Source organism: Sorghum bicolor, chromosome 7, assembly GCF_000003195.3.
Source record: "Sorghum bicolor cultivar BTx623 chromosome 7, Sorghum_bicolor_NCBIv3, whole genome shotgun sequence".
Classification (NCBI taxonomy): Eukaryota; Viridiplantae; Streptophyta; class Magnoliopsida; order Poales; family Poaceae; genus Sorghum; species Sorghum bicolor.
In genome coordinates this window covers 11,018,394-11,026,897 of record NC_012876.2, presented here as the reverse complement: position 1 = coordinate 11,026,897, position 8,504 = coordinate 11,018,394, and positions in this window count along the sequence as shown.

The window sequence follows — 8,504 nt, the reverse complement described above, 5'->3', positions numbered from 1 at the left end:
ACCAAAATCATCTACGTGCTGCTACGATCACGTGAACGTGAATTTCACGGAAAATGGAATTACGATGTGAAAGTTACACATTAATATAGCTCTCTAATGCGACATACGGACATGCAATTTTCTATGGAATCTAACTGTGGAAAACCTATACAACAGTGCCTCCAACGCGAAGCTTACGAAATTACAAACTAACGCAAGTTGAACGGATCGAATCGGAGCTAAAACGACGATTTTATAAACAAAACTGTGCGGTGGCAATTCTATAATTTCTACAAAGATTAAACGATTTAAAATAAATAAAGAAATTCCTCGACTTTCTCCAGCCACGGACTGCACGCGTGAATTTAAAAGAGTTCATGGTCTCTTTAACAAAAGATCCCACAAAGGTGTATCGGGCGTTTCTGGTCGGATGTAAAACGAACGCATAGGATTTGATCAAGGGGGGGAAGAAAGGTGGCGTTAGGAGTTGGGAGGGGTGGCGGCGGCACGCCATGACCGGTGGCAAGAAGCTCGCTGGCATTGCTTGTGCGACCGCTATGGGGCTCGGTTTCCAAGCCACGAGCACCAGAAGAAAGAGGAAGCGAAGGCAAACACGATCATGCCTTAAGAACGGCGAGGGAAGGACCCGCACCACGCGCGCCATGGACGACGGCCATGGAGCTCCATCGGTGCATTTGGAGAAGGTGCTAGGGAGCAGCATTTCGCACAAGAGAGGGTTGGGAAGAACGAGGGGGAGGAGGCATGGTCACCATTCATCCCAAAAAGTGCAGAAACATATACTGTACTAAAAATGATCTATTATCATGAGAATGATTCCTGTACTGAAATTATATATATATAAAAACAACAAGTCAACATTTGAACACCCTCCCCTTTGAATTTGATCTAGTATATGGGGTCGGTGGCTGATGCACGGGAAGGGATGCTCACGGGGTTGGTGGCTCTGATCTGCAAAAATAAGTAAAATTGGTATTGCTACCATAAAAACTGCAGAAATTAAATATCTATATGGACAATAATTTGGTATTGTTTCCTTGCTTAAGGTGATGAAAGAAAACATCTTTTTACCATGTGGATTCAAAACATGAGATGAGTAACCTGAGAACCACTGGGGCTCCTCCACCATTCCTGAATCATTCAAATCATCTTGACAGTCAAAAAATTATATATACAAGAGCTAAAAGCGCACTAAATGATATGTTGTCATCTTCCAAGCCGACAAAAAGAAAAGACAATAAATCAAATTTGAGAAGAAAAAGAATTTGGAAGAAACTCATATAGTCATAGATCGAGAAAATGAATTAATTTATCTTAATTTATGCGGTTGCCGTGCGATAGGAACGAATAAAAATTGGAGAAGCACAAATAAACTACCAGCTGTACCAGCGTGTCTCCTGGCAAGCATGCTTAATGAAGACTTGTCATCTCCTGCAGTGGATTCAGTCACGCATCCGCTCGGCAACTCGCTAGGTTATTCGTTGTATCGCAGCTGCTGCTCGTGGAGTTGCCGGTCAGGCGGGGATTCGATTGCTGCAGTGGCTCACGAGGCGCGAGATCGAGGTGGCGTCGACACCGCCCATTGCACACCTTGACTGCAGCTGCCATGCTCCTGCGCCGATGTCCCACTTCATTAACTCACTGATGATTCCACTTCTGACTAAATAAAGTGGTACATAACAAATAATCTTATAGCATATCGAAACATTATTCAAGCAAATTTACAAATTAGTCATGACAAAGGATTACAAAAAATAGGGAGAAATTCGCAACAGAATTAAATCATTTATCTTGTGCAACTCCAGAAAACTATACTTAGAATATCCATAACTCAACAATACTTTTAACAAAAACAAGAAAGAAACTATTTGTACAGGTCTGAAATACAACATGATACATCTATGAAGTATTTCAGAAGGTCATACAGCCGAGAACAAAACAGAGCACATAATCACAGACCCAACATAAACCATGAACACCACCAATATTTAAACTGCATTTTTTCAAAGAAAAGGTGTGTTCTACTTCAGCATCACAATTTGCAGAATCGTACAGGTATATAGAAATATAACCAAATGCCACTCAAAAAACAAGGCAGGAGCATCTGTCATGTGACCACAGCCAGCTAGCTTCCATTGATATTGCACAGGCAAATAAAATCCCTGCACAATACACTGGAGGAGCATTCACGAGTTCACGACTTTGTTTTTTTTTAGGAAAACAGGAGGGGCTCCGCCCCTACTAGGATTTTATTAAAACTTTAAAAAGAGAAGCGCCGAGTACAAACATTAAGGTACAAAAAAGGAAACGAAAATGTCTAGCCATAAATCTATTGATGGGTGATATCTTGCTTTTGCTCGTAGGATAACTAGAGCAAACTCCTTCTGAAAGACCACTTTGCATCTTCGAATTGTATGCGCCATATTTCCAGATGGCCCAACACATAGTAATGATGATCTCCATAAAAAAAGGAACTCCCAGCTGAGTCCTAAGACTTTCCAGAATGATTGCAATGTCATCCGAGTTTGGTATGAAGACTTGTAAACTGTACCAACAGGCCATCGCAAAAGGGCAGTGAAAGAACAGATGCAGTATATCTTCTTCTAGGTTGAGAGAACAGCAGACGCAATTATAATCTTGAAGAAACAGCCCTTTCCTTCTAAGAAGTGCTCGAGTGCTTAATCTGTCACATAGGATTAGCCAGAAGAAAATTTTCCTTTTGTTTTGACACCAAGAGGTCCAAAGCCATCTGAAAGAAGAATGAATCTGACTATGTCCAACCATATGTTTGTACACCTGCTTGGAAGAAAAATGAGTAGAACCCCAACAATAAGACCAAACAACATTATCCTGACTAAGATGCAAGGTCTGCAGAGCAGTAGAAAGATCTTGAAATTGCTGAAAAGCTTCTACCGAAAGAGGAAGATGGAAAAGCTCCTCAAGAGAGATGGAAGAGACAGCAGTGTTTAGAGTGACCTGTTGAGATTTAGCATATGAGAAGAGCTCAGGATACCTTTGATTAAGCTGAGTACCATTCCAGTTGTCAAGCCACATGAAGCAAGTAGAACCATTCTGTATATGAATCGAAGCCACCTCTTTGTAGGAATGCAGCAGTTTTAAAATGTCCCTCCACCAGAAGGAGCCTCTAAAGAGTCTATGCAGAGAAGGCAAATTATTCCTTGAGTAATAGTGTTCCCAGACCAAATGAACCCAAGGGATAGCCAGCTTATTGAAGAATTTATGCAAAAACTTCATGAGTAAACTATCATTGTGAATTTGAAGATCAAGCACTCCAAGACCCCCTTCAATTTTTGGTCTACAAACCAAGGGCCAGGCAGCTTTTGAAGGCTTCTTACAATTCAAGTTGGACCCTCTCCAAAGGCAGTGCTTCCTAAACTTATCAATCTGCTTAAGAACCGTCTTGGGAATCAAAAAGGTACACATAGCAAAAGTTGGTAGAGCAGAAAGAACAACATTTGTTAATTGCAATCTGCCAGCCTCAGAGAGCAGGGAAGAAAAATTTACTAGCCTCCTTTCACATTTGGAAACAAGAGGCCAGAAATGAGCAACCGAGGGTTTGGCAATACTAAGTGGTAGACCCAGATAGGTGAAGGGCAAAGTTTGTTTACTGCAACCCAAGACCTCTGTCAGGGTGTCCAACCTTTCATTAGAAATGTTGATAGGAACCATGAAGGATTTGTCAAAGTTTACTTTCAATCCAGAAGATTCTCCAAAAACATGTAAGATGTCTTTAAGGTGTTGTAGTTGAGATACATCCCCTTGCATGAAGATGAGAGTGTCATCAACATATTGGAGGATTGGAAAATCAGTATCATGCTCCAGAGGTAGGGGTAAAGCCAGTCTACTATTAGCACAGGCAAGATTGAGGACTGATTGAAGCACATCAGCTGCTAGGACGAAGAGTAAAGGTGATAGAGGGTAACCTTGTCTGACCCCCCTTCTGCAATGGAACACTTTGCTTGGGATCCCATTGAGAAGGACAGAAGAGGTTCCAGATGTGAAGATTAACTTCATCCAATTAATCCATTTTGTGGGAAAACCTTTATGTTCCATTATTTGTAACATTAGGCCATGTTCCACTTTGTCAAAAGCTTTTTCAAAGTCCAACTTGAGAATAATGATTTCTTTCTTTGATTGGTGATACATATGCAAATATTCCAAGGCCCAGGCAACACAGTCTTGAATGGTTCTATTCTTAATAAAACCATATTGATTTTTATGAACCAAAGAAGGGATCACAGATTGTAATCTGTTGGCAAGTAATTTTGTTATGAGTTTAACTGAATTATTGAGCAAAGAGATGGGCCTGAAATCAGAAACCATTGAAGGGTCATCCTTCTTGGGGATCAGGGTTATGTAAGAACCATTGATACTTTGCAAACAAAGATTTTCAGAGTAAAAAGCTTGACAAAGATCATAGAAGTCCTGACATATCAGGGTCCAGCATTTCTTCATGAAGTCAGTATTAAAACCATTTGGGCCTGGGGATTTGTCACAAGGGAGGTGCTTCACTATTGCATCAATTTCTTCATGTGAGAAGGGCTGAATCAGGCTTGAAAGATCCACAGTATTCTGTAACAAATTTGGCAAGTCCAAGGATATAACGAAACCATTAGGTTAGGTAGAACTCTCGTAGCATTACTTATATTCGAACTACACTTTTGATTTCAGTGTGATCCAGATAAGGAACAAGCAGTCAGAAAACACAATTGCTACATTATTTAGAGATAACAGAAATGAAAATACTTCTAAGTTCTAACCCAACCCAATGCCCAATTAGTGAATAACTGGGCCCATATATATTTGAGGTCTCAGCCTCAATTACTAAGCCCCCTAATTGATGGAACTTGAATTAGAGAGCACATAATAATCTATATTCCTCACTAACACACGGGCACGGAGACACATCTCCCTGACTCCCTCTCGACCCTGAGCAGCACCCAGCCCAAAACCTCGCGGAAATAGCACGATTCAACCACTACTACAGAATGAGGCATTGGTCGATGCACAAAATCGCCAAAAGCCTCGGCCTTTTTACGGCCCGGAGCTAAAGACCCCTTTAGCACCAATTTGTAACACGGGCCGGTGCTAAAGGGCCTGCCCAACGGCTACTTACCAGTGTTGTCGGAGTAGGGACCCTTTAGCACCGGTTTTTGTTACCAACCGGTGCTCAAGGGTCCCCTATAGCACCGGTCAGTGCCACAGGCCGAGTCAAACCCTTTAGCACCGGTTCAAGGCACAAACCGGTGCTAGGTTTGTGCCTTGAACCAGTGCTAAAGGGTCCAGTTTATAGGCCATGGCTACCTCTCGTCCTCTCTGTCTGGGTCATTTGAAATCAGAGAGCACCATTATTGTTATTAGAGCTTGCATTTTGTTCTTTTTGCTTGTTCATCCTTGTTCTTCATCTCCGGCGCCCATCGTTGATCTTCTTCGACTCCGTCATCGTCTCTTCGTGCTTGGAGGGTGACTATCTTCATCCTTCCTTATCTTTTTCACGTTGTTTTTGGCTTGTGATTTTTTCATCATTTTTAGCTCAAATCCACTTTGTTATTTTGAATCATTCGCTTGAATTAGTATCCATATATATATATATATCATATTTCATGGTTGACCTAGTATTAATGTAGTTTGCAAGAATGAATTATAGTATCTTTTAAATCCTTTTTTCTTTATATTAGAACATGAGAGGATTGGAATTTAGTTAATGTATATAGTTTACAATAATAATCTTTGATAGTTGGATAGTTCAAATTAATTGGTTTGTTAATATCACTTGATAGGTTTTTATTACTACATAATATCCATTGTATAATTTAGAAAATTTATTGAAGTAACTAAACAAATAAAGAATATTACTAGGTTCTTCTTTAATCCATGATTACTAGAAAATGTGGAATTTGTAATTATTTAAAAATCGAGTATGGCTTGTAGATGGCAACTGTAACACCCTAGGTGTTAAGCATGCACTTATCCTCATAAATCATTCATAAGCACTCACGTAAAGCATAGGCATGAACCATGGCATCATATGAGCATAGTAGAATTCAAAGTGTGATTTTATGTGCTTAATTAAAATAGATTTAATTGTGCTACATTAATATGCTTGCATTAAAAAATGCTTGTGATGACCAAATTAGGTTAAGTTATATTTTAGGTGAATTAAGAATAATTTTGTGAAATTTATGGAGCTCTAGAATTTGAGAATTTGATTTTATTCAATTTTCCCCAAAATGAATTTATTTAAACCTAGAACTAGTTTTAAATTGTAATTCAAATTCTATTTGGAATTTGGGTTTACACTTTAAAACAAAGTTGTAGAGTATTTTATAGGGAGCTTTTTCTCTTTTTACCCCAAACCCTAAAATGTTTTTCAAAAGTCTCTAAATCTGTGTTTAAGCTTGTTGGAAAAAGATTTAAAAAAAAAAGAAAAGGGGGCTGTTCACTGGAGGGCCGGCGCCAACCAACCGGCCCAGCCAGCGAAGCCAGCCCAGCCCTGCACGCGTGCCTCTCCTCCCTCCTCCCGCTCACCACAGCGCCAGCGCCGCGCGCGCCCGACCGCATCAGGGCCGCGACGCCGCTTGGACGACATGCGCACCCGGCCAGCGCCACGACCTCGCCCTCGCCTGCCATCGCCCTCAGCGCACTTGCCATTCTCTCCTCTCTCATGTGCGCTCGCTCTCGCTCTCTCCCTTGCCTCTTTACCCTCGCTCCGACCGCGCCAGCGCCGCCGTCACCATTGGAGCTTCCGAGCTCCCCCGTGGCCGTTCTTCCCCAACGAGCGCGTCATTCCTCGATTCCTTCCTCCCTGAGCTCTGCTTCCGATTCACCGTTGTTGAATCTTCTTAGCGTCACTACCTAGGATTGTTAGTCCTTGGCACAGCACTAGAAATGCTTGTGTGACACTAGAAGTTGCAAACAGTTTTACCGCAACGGTGGTCAACGTAGCACTTCATCAGGAGTATTCCACGTATCATATTTTCCACGGGGAACGAGAAGTGGATTAACTAGACTGATTGAGTCGTCGGATGATGATCAAAGGGCTTAGGATTGGGTGGAGAGGTATTTCTAGTATTTGGCTTCTGGCTAAGCTATCCTAAGTATACTCAAAGTTAACTCCCTTCATACTTTGGCCGATAGGTGAAAAGGGTGTGGCAAAATACTTCCCTAGGCAGCTACCATGCAGGCCAACTATTATTTGCAACTTGCCTAACAACACGCTGAAGAGAACTCCTAATGTCCAGTAGATGCTTGTCACGCTTTGTTGCTGGCGTTCTTTAGGTGCGACAAGAAGTCCACAAGGGCAGACTTAGTCTAGGCACCACGTCTACACTAATTCTACTACTCTAGATCCAGCTAAGGTTTCGAGCACTTCACACAAGGCAAAGCAATGTGCCAATAGGCCAGTTGTATACTTAAAATAAACTAAGACAGAAAGTAAATACTGGAAGTACTCAGATGAGAGGCAACTAGAAGGAAGACTTACTAGAAGACAAGCATCCGTTGAGGCGCTCCTAGAAGAATACTCTCGACAAGCCTGGACTCCTCCTCGGGGAACTCCTCACTCTCTTCCCTCTATTCTCATACTTAGCTAAGAGTAGCTCTTCCTAAGATACATCATGCTTAACTAGGCTCTCTAAGGGCATATTTATAGGGGAGAGATGGAGCAGGGGCTACTCCAGCGCCATGTGAGCAATCCGCGTGCTCCCTCTTCTCTATTATTGGATCAAACCGACCTTGGAACCGCCATATGTTCAAGGGTTGGTGATTTCCATCATATGTTCATCATGGGGATGTCAGTGGGAGTGAACCGACTCAAGTTGGGGCCCACATGTTGGTCGCCCGACCTGCCATTTGGATGACGGTGGGTCCCACTGACCTTCTGGAAGGTCCCTAGGTCGGTGGGTGGCTAGGCCAGGTGGCATGACCCAATTGGTTGGACGGCCGACCGACCTTTGGGGCCCCTGGCCCACCACTGGCCTCCCGGTGGTGTCCCCACTTGTCATGTGAAGTGTTGTCCAAAGTTGAGTATGGTTGCACACTTGCTTGCTTCCATGTGGGCCCAAGGATCCATGTGCTAAGTGTTTGAACAGTTGAGGGCAAGCATACTTGGATCCAAGGTTTGGTATTGACTCCTTGGAGTATGCCATGGCTCATGCCATGGAGGGGAGCCCCTGGTGGGCCCAAAGGTCGGTCGGTTGACCGAGGTTATGGGGCCCACAGGGATCATTTCCTTCTTCCCTGCATTGAACAAGCTAAGAGTACAAGTGGAACTTTATTAGTGATAAATATCTTCATGTGATGCTTATCTTCCTTCAATCGAGGACTATTGAGGGGCTTTTGAGTATATAGAACTGGGTCTTATTTCGCGTCACCAACCATCGCCGAACACACCTCCTAGCGTCTTGAGACACTCGGTAAGGCCCTATTCGCCCTCGTCCTCCGGCGTGAACACCGCCGCTGCTCGTGTGGCCAGCGCGCCACCGTGC